At 40.5% G+C, this 22,241-nt stretch overlaps 1 non-coding gene across 1 annotated transcript; it reads right to left on the bottom strand.

Annotated features, from left to right (window-relative positions):
• Window positions 1–1,790: 1,790 nt before the first annotated feature.
• LOC112752351 (small nucleolar RNA R71) lies at window positions 1,791–1,897 on the bottom strand. Its single transcript, XR_003176791.1, has one exon. It is a non-coding gene; the product is annotated as a small nucleolar RNA R71 (small nucleolar RNA).
• Window positions 1,898–22,241: the final 20,344 nt, after the last annotated feature.

The raw sequence follows: 22,241 nt of genomic DNA, 5'->3' as shown, positions 1-22,241 counted from the left end.
TCTAGTTTTACTTTTAGAATGCATTCTCCATCTTTGTTTTCCATTCCCAGAGCCATGAACAACTAAACCCCTTTTATTGGGTTAGGGAGCTCTGTTGTAATTTGATGGATCCATAATAGTTTTCATTATTCTTCTTCTTTCTTTTCTCTTGATTTTACTAGAATGCTTTCAATCTTCATCCAGTTGGGTAGTTGTCTTGGAAAAGAAGCTATTCATACTTGGATCTCTTCGGAACCTTGGAAGAGGAATGAAGGGATCATGCTAGAAATGCTTTCTCATTTTGGACCAAATTGGGGGTTGGGCGGATATAGTGACATATAATTCTCCCAATACTTTGATTTGGAAATACATGTGGTACAATCAGTGACCATACTTCATCTCTTCTCATGAGCAATTAGACCAAGGAATTGGCTATTGATCCAGATTTGAGAGATTGAATTACCAAGGAATTGGATTTCAATCACTTAAGATTGCCAAGGAGATCAATGAATGCATTGATTGAGGAAGAGATGAAAATGAAGTTGATCCGGAGAATGTAACATCTCCTAAGCCCAATGAATCCCACATTTCTGATCTTACCCATTCTCTTTACTTTCTGCCATTTACTTTCATGCTAAATTCCTCATTCCCCATTTAAGATTCTGCAATTTACTTTCCGTCATTTACATTCAGCTCTTTATTTCCAGCATTTACATTTTCTGCCATTTACTTTCCCGCCATTTAATTTCCTGAAATTCTGAAATCAAATTCTGCTTAGCTCAACTAGAACATTCCTCTAATTAAAGTTGCTTGACCAATCAATCCCTGTGGGATTCGACCTCACTCTATTGTGAGTTTTTACTTGACGACAATTCGGTATACTTGCCGAGGGAAATCTGTTGAGAGACAAGTTTCCGTGCATCAAGTTTATGGCGCCGTTGCCGGGGATTGATTTTGCATCAACAATGATTAAATTGTTGGATAACTAGATTGAGCATTTTTTTTCTTTTGTTTCATTTAATTTCATTTGAGTAATTTACTTTCAGTCTTAGTTATTTCCTTCCCTTTACCCCTTACCCGTTTGTGGTGTTATCTGCATTTTTTTTTACTATTTAGTTCACTGACCCACTAACTGTTTGATATATTTTATCACTCACACTAACATCATTTCTGCAGAGAATACTGTCTGCATCTATCTTTCTTACTTGTGACTTGTGGGTTGTATGACAGGTAGAAGAAGCAGGGCTTCAACTTCCTTTGATTCTGAACCTGAGAGGACCTTCCTTAGATTGAGGAGGGAAGCAAGAGAAAAGAAAGTCGTTAGTGCTGAGGAAGAGGAAGAGTACTTTGAACCAGACATGGATGAGAATATAGAGAACCATCATGAAGAAGAGGCTCACAACCATGGCAGAGAAGGTCCAGTGCATCATGCTGGACAAGAAAGAAGAGTTCTAGGCTCTTATATCAATCCAAACCCAGGAAACTGTGGAAGTAGCATCCAAAAGCCAATCATACATGCCAACAACTTCGAACTAAAGCCACAGCTCATCACCCTTGTTCAGAACAACTGTTCATTCGGAGGGAGCGTCCAAGAAGACTCCAATCAACATCTAACCACATTCCTGAGGATATGTGATACTGTGAAGTCTAATGGTGTTCATCCAGACACCTATAGACTGTTTTTGTTTCCCTTCTCACTCAAGGACAAAGCATCTAAATGGCTGGAATCCTTCCCAAAGGAGAGTTTAACAACCTGAGAAGATGTGGTGAACAAATTCTTGGCGAGATTCTATCCTCCTCAAAGAATCAATAGGTTGAGAGCTAAGGTACAAACATTCAGGCAGCAAGATGGTGAGACTCTATATGAAGCATGGGAGAGGTTTAAGGACTTGACAAGAAGGTGCCCACCAGATATGTTCAATGAATGGGTGTAGTTACACATTTTCTATGAAGGTATTTCCTATGAATCAAAGAAGGCAGTAGACCACTCAACTGGGAGATCTCTAAACAAGAAGAAGACCATTGAAGAAGCCATAGATGTCATTGAAACTGTAGCTGAGAATGACTACTTCTATGCTTCTGAAAGAGGCAACACTAGAGGAGTGATGGAGCTAAACAACGTGGATGCACTGCTGGGCTAGAACAAGCTGATTATCAAGCAGCTGGCTGACCTTACCAAGAAGATGGAGAGGAATCAAATAGCAGTAATCACCACCTCAACAGCAGCTAAAGAAGGAGTGAATGAAGAAGCAGAGGGTGATCAAGAACAAGCCAACTACATTGGAAATCCACCTAGGTAGGCACATGATCCATACTCCAAGACTTACAATCCTGGTTGGAGGAACCACCCAAACTTTGGGTGGGAAAACCAACAAGATCAAGGCCAAGATCAAAGACGTCACAACCCCAACAACAATGCAGCTCACCAACATTCTACCCAGAGATCATATCAGTACCCACCTAACAACACACCTCAACATCCATACCAAATCCAAAATGGCCCTTCTCATCCCTCCAATCTCAACTCACCATCATCAGAAGAAAGACTATCAAGGATTGAGACTCTACTTGAAAGCATATGTAAGGAAATCCAAGATAACAAAGTGTTCAAGGTGGAGGTGCGAGCCAATATCAAGAACCAGGGAGACACCATCAAGAGGCTGGAATTTCAAGTGGAATACCTCTCTGAGAAGATTCCCAAACCTACTGATAGCTTCCCAAGTGACACAGAGAAGAACCCGAGAGGTGAAGCAAAGAAGGTCAGATGGGAAGATTGCAAGATGGTCACTATAAGTGATAAGGGGACTGAGGAAGAGCGGAACAAACCATTAGAAAAACCTGGAGATACATCAGTAGAGAAACAGGAAGAGGATCACCAAGAAACCAAAATTTCACAGAAGGAGCTGCTGAGACTCTATGCACCTTTTCCCCAAAGACTCAAGGGTGGTGTAGAAAAGAGAATATACTCAAGGATTCTTGACATGTTTGTATCTCTCCATATAAACATACCATTCATCAAGGCCCTCCAACAAATGCCCCCATACATTAAGTATATGAAGGAGTTGCTGACCAGGAAAAGCTCACTCAAAGGAGGGCAAACAATAGTGATGAATAAGGAGTGCAGTGCTCTCATTCAACCAGAGATGCCTACAAAAAAGAAGGACCCAGGGAGTTTTCACATCCCCTGTGCCATAGGAGAAACAATGTTTGATAAGGGATTCTGTGATCTGGGAAGAAGTATCAACTTAATGCCTTTATCCCTTATGAAGAAGCTGCAGATCAATGAGCTAATGCCCACAGATGTAGTCATCAGGCTGGCTGACAAAACTCAAAAACAAGCAGTAGGAGTGGTGGAAAATGTGTTAGTGAAGGTTGGGAACTATTTCCTTTCCACAGACTTTGTCATAGTAGAAATGGAAGAGAGTCACCTTCACCCAATCATATTGGGAAGACCATTCCTAGCTACAGCCAGAGCGCTCATAGATGTGGAGCGAGGAGAGCTAATATTGAGGATACATGACGAACAACTCGCATTCAATATCTTCAAACCCTCACAAGAAGCAGATCAGAAAAGCAAGGAACCAAGGGGAGAGCACGACAAAGCACTGGTGGAAGAAACAAGCATTGAAGCATAAGCTGTACACCTGGGAACCCCTTTGGTTGATGAACAAGATAATCGGCAGTTGTCACAGCCCAAGGAAGATCAGGAGGAACCTAAACCACCAGAGTCATATGAGACCAGCAACAAAATTTCCTTGAAAGAAGAAGTCACAAAGAGTGGGGCAACATCAAAAGGAATAAAGAAGAAGGCACCAAGGAGGTGGAGAAACAAGAAGATCCCTATAGAGGATTTCTCTCCAGGGGATAAAGTGATCTCAGCTTACTTCCTAGATATCCACCTCATCTCCCCACCATCCCGTCTCAGCTACCTAAGGTTTTCACCATCAACAAAGTTCTCTCCCTAGAACATGTAGAGATCCTTGATGAAGCCAATGGATATAGGTTTACTACAAGAGGGAAAGATCTGAAGCATTACCAACTACCCTGACAAAGGGCAGAACGTCAAGCTAGTGACGCTAAAGAAGCGCTTCATGGGAGGCAACCCATGTTTTATATGCTTTTAAAGTAATTAATAATGCAAGGTTCAAGAATTCCAAATCAGCTTTGACATATCCTTGAATGAATCCTTTTATGCAACACATATCGGAGAACAAGTTTGGTTTTCAAGGCACAATAAGAGAACATGAATGAAACTCATAGCATGTCACTCTTAGCACCTTGAACAATTCTTTTTACACCACATGACCACAAACTAAGTTTGGTGTCACCAATGTTGCATATATGGGCAAATAATTTGTCAGTTGGTTTGCATTCATGAATAGCACTTAGTTAGTTAAAAACAAAAACAAACAAAAAAATTTTTGTTTTTTTTTTTTTTGAAAAGTAGTTATCCCACTTTTCCAATATTTGCCGCCAACTTTCAATCTTATTAATTTTGTTCTTTTATCCTGAAGGAGAAATGAGAGGAGGATTGGAAAGAATTGATTGGACAATTGAATAAGGAGGATTCGGCCACCACAAAATGAGAGTACTATACACGTGTTTTCACGGGGATTGCATTGGGAAATGTTGCCATGCAACATTGGAAGAGTGACACGCTTGGAAATCGAACCAACCCCCCTTCATAAAGTTGATGATCCTTGTGCTCATCCTATGCTGAACCCCATCCGTTCATCACACAACCACTCCATCAATCCACACCTTTCATTCACTCACTATCTCCCTATATAAAGTGGTTCTTATTCCATAACCCTTCCACATCCCAAATTCTCATTCTTTGTACTTCTAACTTTCGGAACCCAATACCTCTTACCCCATCAAAAACACTCTCACTCACTCCCTTCACTACACCCTATCTTAACCGGCCGAAGCCCATTATCCACACCCTTTACATCTTCACATATCAAAAATCACTTATGGCATCATCAAGCTCTAAGAGAAGAAAATGGAAGGAGCCTATGGAGCAACGCCCTTTCGATGAGAAGAAATTCAGAACCTTTCACCATGCATTGCAATATGGGTGGATGGTTGATAAGGAGATCATATATGAGCTAGGCTTTCAAGTCAGAAAAATTGAGTGCCCCGAAATCACAGAGAATGTGGAAAAGAGGAGATGGGAGCTCCTTACTGATCCAGTCCTAAAAGTAAATGCAAATATTGTAAGAGAGTTTTATGCAAATGCAGTCTGGTATGATAAGGCAGATGACTCCTATATAAGCTTCGTGAGAGGGGTAACTGTGGACTTCAGCCCCATGAGCATGATGAGGGCGTTAAAGCTACGGGCCATACCATTTGCAGAAGAAAGCTATCACTCCAGAATAGATGGCAGCCCCAATCATGACCAGATTGAGCAAGATATTTGCGTGCAAGGAGCTGATTGGGTACGAGATCCTTAGGGGAAACCCAAGTTCATCAAGAGAGGGGACCTCACCCCTGAAGCAAAGAGGTGGTTTGAAATTGTGAGGAGATCCATCCTTCTTGCCAGGAATAACTCAGAGGTGAATCTTAAGAGAGCAACAATGGTGCAATGTATACTTAAAGGGGGAGAGATCAAGGTCCATGAACTGATAGCCCAAGGTATTAGGAAGATGGCTGAAAAGAGCGATTCTGGAGGAAGGATAGGCTACCCCAGCACTATTTTTCGTCTGTGTGACATGGCTGGGGTGGTGTTCAAGGATGAGGACCCCGAGTGGATAAAAGTGGGTATCCCAATTACTGTTCGACGGATGCATGCTGTTGCATCTCCCTTACCTCAACGAAAGCCAAGAAAGAGGCCAGCCAATCAAGTAGTAGAAAGACAAAACTTAGAGGAGCAAGCCTCTTTAGACATGCACCAACTACAGGAAGCCATTGATGGCTTATCTAAACAATACTTGGAAAATCAAGGGGCACAGAAAGAGTTGCAATTACAATTGGTAAGCCGTCAAGAAGAATTACTTTCTGGATGGATGAATCAACAGGGGAAATGGCAAAAGCAAATCATGGAGCAGCAACTGGAACACGGGAAACATTGGGGTGAATCCTTCCACATGATAGAGCAAATGCAATATCAACAACAAGAAGCCATCCAAAAGCTAATCAACATCCAAGCACATCTAGGTGCACACATACATCAAATGCATCAGAAACAATTGGAACAGGCAGAACTCTTTGACGAATACAGAGCGTTTGCAGAGGGAGTTTACATGAACGAGACTGGACATCATGTAAACACTCAAGCCAGGCTCGGGTACTTAGTTGGACAACTGCCTGTACTGCACCCGGGAATCGCAATATATGAAGAAGTAAAGGATGAATTAGCGCGAGAAGAAAGAGAGAGGGTAGAAAAGAGTCATGAATCAGTAAGGACGGCACTTGAGGAATGGAAGAAAGCCAGACTAGCACAGATACGAGGAAATACAAGTGGACACAAAGAGGACAAACAAGAGGGAGAGCATGAGCACTCCCATGAGTAAAAGGTGGTGGAGTTCCCTCTTTGTTCCATCTTTTTCAAAGCTTTAAATAAGGAAAATCATGTATGAAATAGAACATGTTCCCATGGTAGGTTAGGATTTTAAATTCTGCCTTTAAGTTTTCATTGCTTAGGTCTATGCTTGCTAGTCTAATGTCACTGTTGCATCTTCACCTTGCTTACTTGTATGCTTGTCCATTTTGAATCAAATAAAAAGAGATGTTATGAAAGACCAGAGTGATGATCAATTGTGGAGTAGGTTCTTAAGCTTGTGGTGTAGTAATCACTTAGCTAAGTTGGTTCACCAACAAGGTAGGAAGGCAACTATCTGTCCTGAAGTCATATGCTTTAAACACACCCCATGAGACTAGCTAAATAATAAGATCCTAATAAGAAAAAGGAAAAGAACAATAAGAGTTGAAAAAGAAAGAAAAGTAATAAGAAATAAGGCTAGGCACCAAGGGCTTGAATCTTGAGGGATGTGTCTGTGATGCTCTTGTACCAAGGATCTGCTTGGATGAATAAGTTCTTAGGAGTGCTTCATCACTTGGTAACTTGGGTTAACTAACCCGGGATTATCAACTGAAAATCCACTATCAAGAGCAACCATGCTACAGAACATTTAGTAACCCAAAGAGGTGCTGGACACCAAGGCCTCAAGGAATGAAAATAACAAACCATGTGCCTGTGGTGTGCATGTATGGGGGAGAGAGACTTGAGCGAGTAAGTCCTTAGGGGTGTTTCAACACCTAGCACCTTGAACCAACTGGTTCGGGAGTGTTGGCTGAAAGCTTATTTTAAAGAGTCGCCCCCTCACAGAACACTTAGCCTAAGGATGCGATAAACCTTTAAAAAAACAAAGGGATCAATAAATAAAAGTCTCAAAAGGTGCAATCAAGTGAGTATTCCAGGGCATGATAAAGGTCTGAAAGCCAGTAAAGGAATGAACTTAAGTTGCTATGCATGAAACCCCATAAAACCAAGGACATGACTTCCACAATAATGATTCATTCCTCTTGTCATTTCATTCATCATTCTCATGTTTCAGTACTTGCTAAGGGACAAGCAAGCTTTAAGTTTGGTGTTGTGATGCCAGGGCATTTCGGCCAGTTTCACTGACTTTTTCTTTACTGTTTTAGGGTAGTTTCATGCATTTTCTTAAGAAATAAGCAAGTTTTGGGTAGAATTTCACTTACATCTTGATTCAAGCAAACATTGTGAATTTTATATGATTTCATGAGAATTATGCATGAATTTAATGACAAATTGGATTATGCATGACTCATAACTTGGATTAGAGCTTTGATACACTTTATTTGCTTGATCTTAGGACAAAGGAAGCAAGGAAAAGCCACGTTAGTCTAACTAACGTGACCACTAACGTGGAATGGGAGCTAGCTTGCAACGTTAATGAGAAAAGTGATCGCCAATAACGTCTTCGAAGCCATCATAGCCCACGTTAATTACCACGTTAACTACATTAACGTGCTAGTTAATGTGGAGGAAAAGAAAGCTCCAAGCGTTAGTGGTAAAAGTGAGTGCCACTAACGCTCCAAAAGGGCAATTGGCCACATTAAGAGTCACGTTAACTCAGTTAACGTGAACTCTAACGTGGAAGAGGAAGATAATGCCAACGTTAGTGACACTCACCTCTGTCACTAACGTTGGACTAAGCCCATATTGGCTACGTTAAGAGCCACGTTAACTTAGTTAACGTGAACTCTAACGTGGAAGGAGCAAGGAATTGCCAACGTTAGTGACACTCACCTTTTTCACTAACGTTGGACTAAGCCACTATGAGCCACGTTAGTTACCACGTTAATTACATTAACGTGGAATTAACGTGAGGCACTAACGTGGGAAAGGGGCGTTTTGGAGTGTTAGTGAAAAAGGTAGGTATCACTAATGATCTCGAAGATTTGGCAAGCCTACGTTAAAGGTCACATTAACTATACTAACATGAACTCTAACGTAGGGAGAAAGGGGTACTCTCAACGTTATTGGGAAAGGTAAACCCCAGTAACGTTTGCGAAGGGCCAAGAGGCAACGTTAGTGGTCATGTTAGTGCCACTAACGTTGAATTAACCTGGACCATTTTGGGTTAGGAACGTTAGTGAAAAAGGTGATTGTCACTAAAGTCCATGCCTACTGCACACTTTCTCTGCAAGTGAAGCTGAGCCCACTAAAGATGATAACTGCTTCAACTCAAGATCCAAAGGCCTATATCCAAGACTTGAAGAGCCAACTAGAAGGTCAGAGGAGTAGTATAAATTGGAGTAGTTTTGAACTAGAGAGGAGCTTTTGGATTGAGAGAACTACTCTCTGTATAATTTTACTTTCTCTACGACTTCTAGTTTTACTTTTAGAATGCATTCTCCATCTTTGTTTTCCATTCCCAGAGCCATGAACAACTAAACCCCTTTCATTAGGTTAGGGAGCTCTGTTGTAATTTGATGGATCAATAATAGTTTTCATTATTCTTCTTCTTTCTTTTCTCTTGATTTTACTAGAATGCTTTCAATCTTCATCCAGTTGGGTAGTTGTCTTGGAAAAGAAGCTATTCATACTTGGATCTCTTCGGAACCTTGGAAGAGGAATGAAGGGATCATGCTAGAAATGCTTTCTCATTTTGGACCAAATTGGGGGTTGGGCAGATATAGTGACATATAATTCTCCCAATACTTTGATTTGGAAATACATGTGGTACAATCAGTGACCATACTTCATCTCTTCTCATGAGCAATTAGACCAAGGAATTGGCTATTGATCCAGATTTGAGAGATTGAATTACCAAGGAATTGGAATTCAATCACTTAAGATTGCCAAGGAGTTCAATGAATGCATTGATTGAGGAAGAGATGAAAATGAACTTGATTCGGAGAATGCAACATCTCCTAAGCCCAATGAATCCCCCATTTCTGATCTTACCCATTCTCTTTACTTTCTGCCATTTACTTTCATGCTAAATTCCCCATTCCCCATTTAAGATTCTGTAATTTACTTTCCGTCATTTATATTCAGCTCTTTATTTCCAGCATTTACATTTTCTGCCATTTACTTTCCCGCCATTTAATTTCCTGCAATTCTCAAATCAAATTCTGCTTAGCTCAACTAGAACATTCCTCCAATTAAAGTTGCTTGACCAATCAATCCCTGTGGGATTCGACCTCACTCAATTGTGAGTTTTTACTTGACGATAATTCGGTATACTTGCCAAGGAAAATCTGTTGAGAGACAAGTTTCTGTGCATCAAGTTTATGGCGCCGTTGCCGGGGATTGATTTTGCATCAACAATGATTAAATTGGTGGATAACTAGATTGAGCATTTTTTTCTTTTGTTTGATTTAATTTCATTTGAGTAATTTACTTTCAGTCTTAGTTATTTCCTTCTCTTTACCCCTAACCCGTTTGTGGTGTTATCTGCATTTCTTTTTATTTAGTTCACTGACCCACTAACTGTTTGATATATTGCATTACTCACACTAACAGCATTTCTGCAGAGAATACTGTCTGCATCTATCTTTCTTGCTTGGCCTTATTGGTTGTATGACAGGTAGAAGAAGCGGGGCTTCAACTTCTTTCGATTCTGAACCTGAGAGGACTTTCCTTAGATTAAGGAAGGAAGCAAGAGGAAAGAGAGTTGTTGGTGCTGAGGAAGAGGAAGAGTACTTTGAACAAGACATGGATGAGAATATGGAAAACCATCATGAAGAAGAGGCTCACAACCATGGCAGAGAAGACCCAGTGCATCATGCTGGGCAAGAGAGAAGAGTTCTGGGATCTTACATCAATCTAAACCCAAGAAACTGTGGAAGTAACATCCAAAAGCCAACCATACATGCCAACAACTTTGAACTAAAGCCACAGCTCATCACCCTTGTTCAGAACAACTGTTCATTCGGAGGGAGCGTTCAAGAAGACCCCAATCAACATCTAACCATATTCCTGAGGATATGTGATACTGTGAAGTCTAATGGTGTTCATCCTGACACCTACAGACTGCTTTTGTTTCCCTTCTCATTCAAGGACAAAGCATCTAAATGGCTGGAATCCTTCCCAAAGGAGAGTTTAACAGCCTGAGAAGATGTGGTGAACAAATTCTTGGCAAGATTCTATCCTCCTCAAAGAATCAACAGGTTGAGAGCTGAGGTACAAACATTCAGGCAGCAAGATGGTGAGACTCTATATGAAGCATGAGAGATGTTTAAGGACTTGACAAGAAGGTGCCCGCCAGATATGTTCAATAAATGGATGCAGTTACACATTTTCTATGAAGGTCTTTCCTATGAATCAAAGAAGGCAGTAGACCACTCATCCGGGGGATCTCTGAACAAGAAGAAGACCATTGAAGAAGCCATAGATGTCATTGAAACTGTAGCTGAGAATGACTACTTCTATGCTTCTGAAAGAGGCAACAATAGAAGAGTGATGGAGCTGAACAACACGGATGCACTGCTGGCCCAGAACAAGCTGATTACCAAGCAGCTGGCTAACCTTACCAAGAAGATGGAGAGAAATCAAGTAGCAGTAATCACCACCTCAACAGTAGTTCAAGAAGGAGTGAATGAAGAAGCAGAGGGTGATCAGGAACAAGCCAACTACATTGGAAATCCACCTAGGCAGAACCATGACCCATTCTCCGAAACCTATAATCCTGGTTGGAGGAACCACCCAAACTTTGGGTGGGGAAACCAACAAGATCAAGGCCAAGATCAGAGATGTCACAACCCCAACAACAACGCAGCTCACCAACATTCCACAGAGAGATCATATCAGCACCCACCTAACAACACACCTCAACATCCATACCAAAGCCAAATGGCCCTTCTCATCCCTCCAATCTTAACTCACCATCATCGGAAGAAAGACTATCAAGGATTGAGACTCTACTTGAAGGCATATGTAAGGAAATCCAAGATAGTAAGGTGTTCCGAGAGGAAGTGTGATCCAACATGCAGAATCAAGATGCTGCCATCAAGAAACTTGAGACACAAATTGGCTACCTATTTCAGCACGCTCCCGGCCATGACCTTTGCAGTAACATTGAACCAAACCCAAGGGAGGAGTGTCATGCTATCACCCTCAGAAGTGGAAAGGATTTGAAGGAGGCTTCCAAGCAACCACAAGAGAAAGATTCAATTGGAAGGAAGGAGGAACAAGATGAAGTTAAAGTCCCCACCTCCAATTCACATCAAAAGGGAGAAGAGTTGAAGCCATATGTTCCGAAAGCCCCATATCCTCAACAATGGAGGAAGAAGGGGGATGACAGCTAGTTCTCCAGATTTTTAGAAATCTTCAAGAAACTACAGATTAACATACCCTTTGCTGAAGTAATAGAGCAAATGCCGCTCTATGCCAAGTTCTTGAAGGAGTTGATGACCAAGAAGAGAAGCTGGAAGAACAACGATACTGTGATACTAACCGAAGAATGTAGTGTCATCATTCAGCATAAATTGCCCCAGAAATTGAAGGATCCTGGGAGCTTTCAGATTCCTTGTATTATAGGAGAAATAACAGTGGAAAAGGCTCTACGTGATTTAGGAGCCAGCATAAATCTGATGTCTGTAGCTATGATGAGAAAAATAAAGATTGAGGAGGCCAAACCAACAAAAATGGCCTTACAATTGGCAGACCGATCATTCAAGTTTTCTCACGGCATAGTGGAAGACTTGCTAGTAAAGGTAGGAGACTTTATCTTCCCAGCAGACTTTGTAGTGTTGGACATGAAGGAAGGTGCTAAGGCTTCTATCATATTAGGGAGACCATTCTTAGCTACTGCCGGAGCTATCATCGATGTCCAAAAGGGTGAACTTACCCTTAGACTACACAATGAAACAATGATGATCAATGTGTTCAAGGCCATGAACTACCCACAAGAACCATTGGGAGAATGTATGAGGTTGGATTCACTGGACGATGCAGTACATGAGATTTTTGAAGAAGAAGAACTTGAAGGGTTAACAGAGGAGGAATCAACATCTAGCAAAGAGGCTGCAACAGCAGAGATTCATATACAGGGTGCACCAAAGGAAGATAATGAAAAGATAGAAGCACCCAAACTTGAACTCAAAGCTCTGCCACCCACTCTCAAATATGCATACTTAGGAGAGAGTGAAAGTTACCCAGTGATCATAAATTCATCCCTCAGCCGAGATCAAGAGGATGAATTACTCCAAGTATTGCAAAAGCATAAGGATGCCATTGGATGGACCCTTGCTGATCTGAAAGGTATCGGTTCGGCCATATGCATGCATAAGATACTGTTGGAAGATGATGCCAAACCATCCATTCAACACCAAAGGAGGCTGAATCCAGTCATGAAGGAAGTGGTACAGATGAAGTTATGGCAGGGAGGGGTAATCTACCCGATCTCTGATAGCCCATGGGTCAGTCCCATGCAAGTTGTCCCAAAAAAAGGAGGAATCACTGTAGTCCCCAATGAGAAGAACGAACTAATCCCTACAAGGACCATCACAGGATGGCAGATGTGCATAGACTACAGAAAACTCAATGAAGCTACAAGAAAAGATCATTTCCCCCTTTCTTTCATGGATCAGATGCTGGAAAGACTTGCAGGACACGCATATTACTGTTTTCTCGATGGTTATTCAGGATATAACCAAATAGTGGTTGATCCAAGAGACCAAGAGAAAACCTCATTCACTTGCCTATATGGAGTGTTTGCCTACAGGCGCATGCCATTTGGGCTATGTAATGCACCTGCAACTTTCCAACGCTGCATGCTCTCTATTTTCTCAGATATGATAGAAAAATTCTTTGAAGTCTTTATGGATGACTTTTCGGTATTCGGAGATTCCTTCACTAATTGCCTAAATCACTTGGCCCTGGTATTAAAAAGATGTCAAGAGACCAACTTGGTCTTGAACTAGGAAAAATGTCACTTTATGGTGACAGGGGGAATAGTTCTTGGCCATAATGTTTCTAACCAAGGCATTGAGGTAGATAGAGCTAAGGTGGAACTCATTGAAAAATTACCCCCACCAAGTGATGTCAAGGCAATTAGGAGCTTTTTAGGGCATGCCAGCTTTTACAGAAGGTTTATTAAAGATTTTTCAAAGATAGCCAAGCCCTTAAGCAATCTCCTTGTATCTGATGCACCATTTGTCTTTGATGAAAAATGCATGCTAGCATTCGAAAACTTGAAAAAGAGGCTGTCCTCTGCCCCTATCATTTCCCCACCTGATTAGAACTTACCATTTGAACTGATGTGTGATGCATCTGATTTTGCAGTAGGGGCAGTGTTAGGGCAGAGGAAAGATAACTTAGTCCATGTGATATACTATACTAGCAAAGTCCTCAATGACACTTGAAGAAATTACACCACCACTGAAAATGAGTTGCTGGCAATAGTTTTTGCATTTGACAAGTTTAGATCATACCTCATTGGTGCCAAAGTGATTGTTTTCACAGACCACACAGCACTTAAATACTTATTTGCCAAGCAGGAGTCAAAACCAAGACTGATAAGGTGGATCTTATTGTTGCAGGAATTCAATATTGAGATTAGAGACAAGAAAGGAGTGGAGAACAAGGTAGCCAATCACCTATCCAGGATCCCTCATGACAAAGGTGGAACACATGATACAAGTGTAAATGAATGTTTCCCAGATGAGCAGTTAATGACGGTTCACAAAGCACCCTGGTTTGCAAACATTGCCAATTTCAAGGCAACTGGGGCTTTACCTCCAGAGATCAACAAACATCAAAAGAGAAAGCTCATCAATGACGCAAAAGTATTTTGTATGGGATGAACCATATCTCTTCAAGAAGTGTTCAGATGGAATCCTGAGAAGATGCGTTTCGGAAGAAGAGGGACGAGAGGTCTTGTGGAACTGCCACGGCTCGTGCTATGGAGGCCATTTTGGAGGGGATAGAACTGCAGCCAAGGTGTTACAAAGCGGATTCTTTTGGCCCACCCTTTTCAAGGATGCCAAAGAACTAGTAAATAACTGCAATGAATGTCAAAGAGCTAGAAGCTTACCCAAAAGAAATGAGATGCCACAGAATTTCATCTTAGAAATGGAACTATTTGATGTGTGGGAAATTGATTTTATGGGACCATTCCCAACCTCATATGTAAACAACTACATCTTGGTAACAGTGGATTACGTTTTCAAGTGGGTAGAGGCTATTGCAACCCGAACGAATGACAACAAGGTAGTCATGAACTTCCTCAGAAAGAACATCTTTAGCCGGTTCGGAGTCCCCCGAGCACTCATCAGTGATAGAGGGAGCCATTTTTGTAACAGATCACTAGAAGCGTTCCTCCTGCGATATGGGGTGAAACACAAGATTGCCACGCCTTACCACCCCCAAACAAGTGGGCAAACTGAGATATCTAACATAGAGCTAGAAAAGGATTCTGGAAAAGACTGTAGGAGCATCAAGAAAGGATTGGTCGAAGAAGATGGATGATGCTCTTTGGGCATACAGAACGGCATTCAAAACACCAATCGGGATGTTCCCATATCAACTGGTGTATGGAAAAGCTTGTCATTTACCATTGGAGCTGGAACACAAAGCCCTCTGGGATCTCAAGCTACTAAATTTTGATAGCGTTGCTGCTGGTGAAAAGAGGGTCTTGCAGCTGCAGGAAATGGAGGAGTTCAGATCTCAAGCCTATGAAAATGCCAAGATTTATAAAGAAAAGGCAAAGAGAAGGCATGACCTCCATCTGGCACCCACGAGCTTCAAAAAAGGACTGCAAGTGCTCCTCTACAATTCCAAATTAAGAATTTTCCCTGGAAAACTCAAACTAAGGTGGTCAGGACCCTTTCTTGTCACAAAGGTCTCGCCGTATGGACACATAGAAATCATGGAGGAAAGTTCAAAGAAGACGTTCCCCGTGAACGGACAAAGGCTCAAGCACTACATGGGCAACATGGGGGAAAGCCCCAAAATGAAATATCATCTCAACTGATGGAGAAATCGTCGAGCTAGCGACGCTAAAAGAGCGCTTCGTTGGGAGGCAACCCAACCTAAGGTAGTTTCCTTTTCATGATCATCTCAATAAAGGATATAAGCAGTTTCCCTCGTATTGTGAGGAGCCAAGTTTGGTGTTGCACACCAAACCAATCCAAGAGTGAATGTGTAATTCTAAGTTTGGTGTTCCACCAAAGATTTCAGTTAGAATCATATTACACCTCTTCAATGGCAAGTTGCTAGCCCCAACCAATCAGGGAAACCGCTTAACAATAGTTTAGTTTCTATTTCATAGTTGTTTTATCAATAAAAGCACATGAAGTTCTGCATTAGGCAATGAACTAAGTTTGGTGTTCACACACCAAATTAAGTCCAGAAATTTACAAGTATACATGCAAGCTAACTATTCCTCAAGTGCTTAGGGAACAAGCAACTTCCAATAACTTTGCAGGAATTCAATCAACCTTCTATAGAAACAGTGCACCACCATCCAAGGAGGCGAAGAAGGACGCAGAAGCTATGCATGATGACAACAAAGAGATAACCAGAAGGCACCACCAAAGGTTGTATTGCTACTTGATCCCATATGCCTGGAGATGTTAAAAAAAATTGGAAGTCTGAATGTGCCCCTAATTAATGGTTACTCTTTAGCTTAAATCACTAGAATTTAATATTTGCTTTCATTGCCTTTGTCATATATGTGCTGGTCCAAGTAACCTGTCTTCATTTTCACCTTGCTCACTTGTATGCTTGTCCCTTAAGTCAAATAAAAAAGAGATGTTATGAAAGACTAGAGTGATGATCAATTGTGGAGTAGGTTCTTAAGCTTGTGGTGTAGTAATCACTTAGCTAAGTTGGTTCACCAACAAGGTAGGAAGGCAACTATCTGTCCTGAAGTCATATGCTTGAAACACACCCTATGAGACTAGCTAAATAACAAGATCCTAATAAGAAAAAGGAAAAGAACAATAAGAGTTGAAAAAGAAAGAAAAGTAATAAGAAATAAGGCTAGGCACCAAGGGCTTGAATCTTGAGGGATGTGTCTGTGGTGCTGTTGTACCAAGGATCTGCTTGGATGAATAAGTTCTTAGGAGTGCTTCATCACTTGGTAACTTGGGTTAACTAACCCGGGATTATCAACTGAAAATCCACTATCAAGAGCAACCTTGCTACATAACATTTAGTAACCCAAAGAGGTGATGGACACCAAGGCCTCAAGGAAAGAAAATAACAAACTATGTGCCTGTGGTGTGCATGTATGGGGGAGAGAGACTTGAGGGAGTAAGTCCTTAGGGGTGTTTCAACACCTAGCACCTTGAACCAACTGGTTCGGGAGTGTTGGCTGAAAGCTTATGTTAAAGAGTCGCCCCCTCACAGAGCACTTAGCCTAAGGATGCAATAAACCTTGAAAAGACAAAGGGATCAATAAATAAAAGTCTCAAAGGGTGCAATCAAGTGAGTATTCCAGGGCATGATAAAGGTCTGAAAGCTAGTAAAGGAATGTACCTAAGTTGCTTTGCATGAAACCCCATAAAACCAAGGACATGACTTCCACAATAATGATTCATTCCTCTTGTCATTTCATTCATCATTCTCATGTTTCAGTACTTGCTTAGGGACAAGCAAGCTTTAAGTTTGGTGTTGTGATGCCAGGGCATTTTGGCCAGTTTCACTGACCTTTTCTTTACTGTTTTAGGGTAGTTTCATGCATTTTCTTAGGAAATAAGCAATTTTTGGGTAGAATTTCACTTACATCTTGATTCAAGAAAACGTTGTTAATTTTATATGATTTCATGAGAATTATGCATGAATTTAATGACAAATTGGATGATGCATGACTCATAACTTGGATTAGAGCTTTGATGCACTTTATTTGCTTGATTTCAGGACAAAGGAAGCAAGGAAAAGCCACGTTAGTAGCCACGTTAGTCTAACTAACGTGACCACTAACGTGGAATGGGAGCTAGCTTGCAACGTTAATGAGAAAAGTGATCGCCAATAACATCTTCGAAGCCATCATAGCCCACATTAATTACCACGTTAACTATATTAACGTGGTAGTTAACATGGAGGAAAAGGAAGCTCCAAGCGTTAGTGGTAAAAGTGAGTGCCACTAACGCTCCAAAAGGGCAATTGGCTACGTTAAGAGTCACGTTAACTCAGTTAACGTGAACTCTAACGTAGAAGAGGAAGATAATGCCAACATTAGTGACACTCACCTTTATCACAAGCGTTGGACTAAGCCCATATTGGCTACGTTAAGAGCCACGTTAACTTAGTTAACGTAAACTCTAACGTGGAAGGAGCAAGGAATCGCCAACGTTAGTTACCACGTTAATTACATTAACATGGAAGCTAACGTGGAGGAAAGGGATGATGAGCCAACGTTAGTGACACTCACCTTTGTCACTAACGTTGGAGATGGCAATCAATACCACGTTAATGGTCACGTTAATGTAATTAACATAAGGCACTAACGTGGGAAAGGGGCATTTTGGAGCGTTAGTGAAAAAGGTAGGTGTCACTAACACTCTCGAAGATTTGGCAAGCCTACGTTAAAGGTCACGTTAACTATACTAACGTGAACTCTAACGTAGGGAGAAATGGGTACTTTCAACGTTATTGGGAAGGATAAACCCCAGTAACGTTTGCGAAGGGCCAAGAGACAATGTTAGTGGTCACGTTAGTGCCACTAACGTTGAAGTTAACGTGGACCATTTTGGGTTAGGAACGTTAGTGAAAAAGGTGATTGTCACTAACGTTCTCGACCCCACATTTCACTTAACGTTAACACCACTAACGCCCTAAGCTAAAGTCCATGCCTACTGCACACTTTCTCTGCAAGTGAAGCTGAGACCACTAAAGATGATAACTGCTTCAACTCAAGATCCAAAGGCCCATATCCAAGACTTGAAGAGCCAACTAGAAGATCAGAAGAGTAGTATAAATAGGAGTAGTTTTGAACTAGAGAGGAGCTTTTGGGATGGAGAGAACTACTCTCTGTATAATTTAATTTCTCTGCAACTTCTAGTTTTACTTTCAGAATGCATTCTCCATCTTTAATTTCCATTCCCATAGCAATGAACAACTAAACCCCTTTCATTGGGTTAGGGAGCTCTGTTGTAATTTGATGGATCAATAATAGTTTTCATTGTTCTTCTTCTTTCTTTTCTCTTGATTTTACTAAAAAGCTTTCAATCTTCATCCATTGGGTAGTTGTCTTGGAAAAGAAGCTATTCATACTTGGATCTCTTCGGAACCTTAGAAGAGGAATGAAGGGATCATGCAAGAAATGCTTTCTCATGTTGGACCAAATTGGGGGTTAGGAGGATATGGTGACATATAATTCTCCCAATACTTTGATTTGGAAATACATGTGGTATAATCAGTGACCATACTTCATCTCTTCTCATGAGCAATTAGACCAAAGAATTGGCTATTGATCAAGATTTGAGAGATTGAATTACCAAGGAATTGGAATTCAATCACTTAAGATTGTCAAGGAGATCAATGAATGCATTGATTGAGGAAGAGATGAAAATGAACTTGATACGGAAAATGCAACATCTCCTAAGCCCAATAAATCCCCCATTTCTGATCGTACCAATTCTCTTTACTTTATGCCATTTACTTTTATGCTAAATTCCCCATTCCCCATTTAAGATTCTGCAATTTACTTTCCGTCATTTATATTCAGCTCTTTATTTCCAGCATTTACATTTTCTGCCATTTACTTTCCCGCCATTTAATTTCCTACAATTCTCAAATCAGATTCTGCTTAGCTCAACTAGAACATTCCTCCAATTAAAGTTGCTTGACCAATCAATCCCTGTGGGATTCGACCTCACTTTATTGTGAGTTTTTACTTGACGACAATTTAGTATACTTGCCGAGGGAAATCTGTTGAGAGACAAGTTTCCGTGCATTAAGTAGCTAGGTATTGTATTATAGTTGTATAGGTTGTTCTATGTGTCGAGTGAAATCTTAGGTTAATCAAGGACTCAAATTTTAAGCTCACTTGACTATATACATCCTTACCTCCACCCTAGCCCCATTACAACCCATGAATAAGACCTCATGATACTTCTATGCATGCATTAAGTAATTGTTGATTGTTAGATGAAAGACAAATCTTGGAAAGCATGATTTGGAGAGAATTGAGTGACGAACCCTATACACTTGAGCGAATAGAGCAGATACACTTCCGGTGAGGGTTCGATGCTCAACTCCTTGTTTCCGGCTTTCACGAGCGTTTATCTAGCAAGTTATATGTACTTCATGTTGATGTTCAATTTGGTAGGATTCATAAACTACATAGCATTTTCACCCCGTATGCTCATATGTGTTCTTGGAGGATAGATTTACCCTTGACCAAGTAGATAGACAATTTTACATTAGTTGCATGCATTCATTTAAGAAATTTGCACTTCATAAACCCTTTTTTACCATGATCTTTGGTCTTTTTATTTTAAGCATGAGGACATGCTTGGTTTAAGTGTGGGGAAATTTGATAAACCCCAATTTTATGGTTTATATTGTGAAGAATTTAGGGGATTTTGTCAATATTTTTCACACTTATTCACAAGAAATGCATGGTTTTTTGTTCTCTTCCTAATATTGCTTCATGAAGAAAAACATGCTTATTTTGCCTTAAAATTGCTATATTTTGATTCTCTTCTATTACCATTCAATGCCGTGACGTGTTTGTTGAGTGATTTCAGAATTTATAGGGCAAGGATGGCCTAGAAAAGAGAAAGAAAGCATGCACAAGAGGAAGGAACATGAAGATTTGGATTTTGGGAATTCCATCATGGACGCGCACGCGCACCTCACGCGTACGCATGGATAAAGGCAGCTGGAAGTGGTGTGCAAGGATGGACGCATCCGCGCGGATCAGAGAAATCCCACCGACGCGCGCGCGCACATGGTGCACACGCGTGGATCACAAAAGCAATCGGCACGCACGCACGCATGGCGTGCACGCGCGGAAAGCTGCACGTGACCTCATTAAAGGAAATCGTGCCTGGCGATTTTTGAGGCTCATCAGGCCCAAATTCAAGCTGTTTCTGCATGGAAAAGACCCAAGGATGCTAGGGGGAAAGGGAGGATCAATCATTTTACACTTAGACACAATTTTTAGATAGTTTTGGTTCTTTGTTCTTCTAGAGAGAGAAACCCTTGTTCCTCTCTAGATCTAGCTTTAATTTGATCTTCCCTTGTTGAATTCTGAATTGGATCTTATTAATTACTAGTTTTAATTGTTTAATTTGAATTCTCTAGTATAATTTTGTTTAGATCTTGTGTTAGTTTTATTTTTCCTTGTTGTTTGTCATTTTATACTCATTTCATGAATCTTGTAGATCTTGATTTGTTATTATTGCATTGATGATTTCCATGATTAATTGTGTTGTTTGAGTGATTGTATGTTGATAATTGTTAGTGGGTACTTGTTAGTTCCAATTTAATTGCAATTTGAATAGGTCTTTCATTAATGCTTACCATGTGTTTGATGAAATGTTTCCATTGATTATGGAGTAGTTCTCCTTACTCTTGGCCTAGGCTAAGGGAAATGGGTAAACTTGAGTCATTGGGTCTAATGAATTTGATGATTTGGGAACTCTTAGTGGTCAATTTGATAGCCATTGACACTAGTCTACTACTAGGTTAATTAGTAGTGAGGTTGGACCTTATGGGTTGATGTTGACTAAACCATTTAACATACTTCAAGTATAGAAGTAGACTTAATGAGTTTGGTTCCTCATAATTGTCAAGATATGGTTATTAGACAAGGATAGTGACCCCAATTCCCATGTCTAGCCAAGAGTTGCTTTTGTTATTCATATTTGAAAACCCAAAATTCTTACTTGCTTTGTCTTAGTTATAGTTGATTGTTTAGTTTTAGAATAGAATTATATTGAATGTTATCTTGTTAGTTAGAATTACTCAAATCTTGCTTTAGTTGTTTGAATTAGTTTCTTGCATTCCAAGATTACTTGCTTGTTAAGATTTCTAGTTTAATTTCTTGCTCATGACTTGCAACCCCGGATTTCTAACCAATGTCGAAGCACATGTTTGCCTATTCCTTGTGAGACGACCCGAGGTTTAAATACTTCGGTTAATTTTATTGGGGTTGAACTTGTGACAACCAATTTCCTTCTAAATTTGATACCCGAGGATTGTTGTTGGGAAGAGCTATACTTGCAACGGGATTTTGTTGAGAAATTCTATACCAACATAGTCTTCGGGGCCATCAAAGAGAAAATAAAAACAAAAGCTAACAAGAAATAAAGAAAATTAAGCCCTACAACTAGCAAAAACCAACAAGCAAACCAAAAAAAATCAAGCTATTCACAATATATACAATAGCCAATAACATAGCACCATTGCAATCCCCGGCAACGGCGCCATTTTGATGAACGAATTCCTTATACGATTTAGAATTTCACAAATGAAATGTCATTGCAAGTATAGTTCTAAACCAACAGAGAATTCTCACATGCAAAAATATTGGTTGTCACAAGTACAAACCCCAAAAATATTGGTTCTTAACCGAAGTATTTAGACTCCGGGTCATCTAACAAGGGATTGCAATGAAGTGTCAATTATTGGCTATGAAAGGGCAAATGGGTTTTGATTTATAAAGGGAGCAAGAAAGAGGTAAATCAAACAACTAATTAAAGAAAGTAAGATAAAAAACTCTTGGCTAGATATGGGAAATTGAGATCACCATCCTTGTCAACAAATCAATTATTGATAATTATTAGGAACCGAGCTCATTAGGTCTACTGACTAAAGCCTTAAGTACGTA

Source organism: Arachis hypogaea, chromosome 15, assembly GCF_003086295.3.
Source record: "Arachis hypogaea cultivar Tifrunner chromosome 15, arahy.Tifrunner.gnm2.J5K5, whole genome shotgun sequence".
Lineage (NCBI taxonomy): Eukaryota > Viridiplantae > Streptophyta > Magnoliopsida > Fabales > Fabaceae > Arachis > Arachis hypogaea.
Note: the sequence above shows the minus strand (reverse complement) of the source record. Positions and strands in the feature narration are given on the sequence as shown.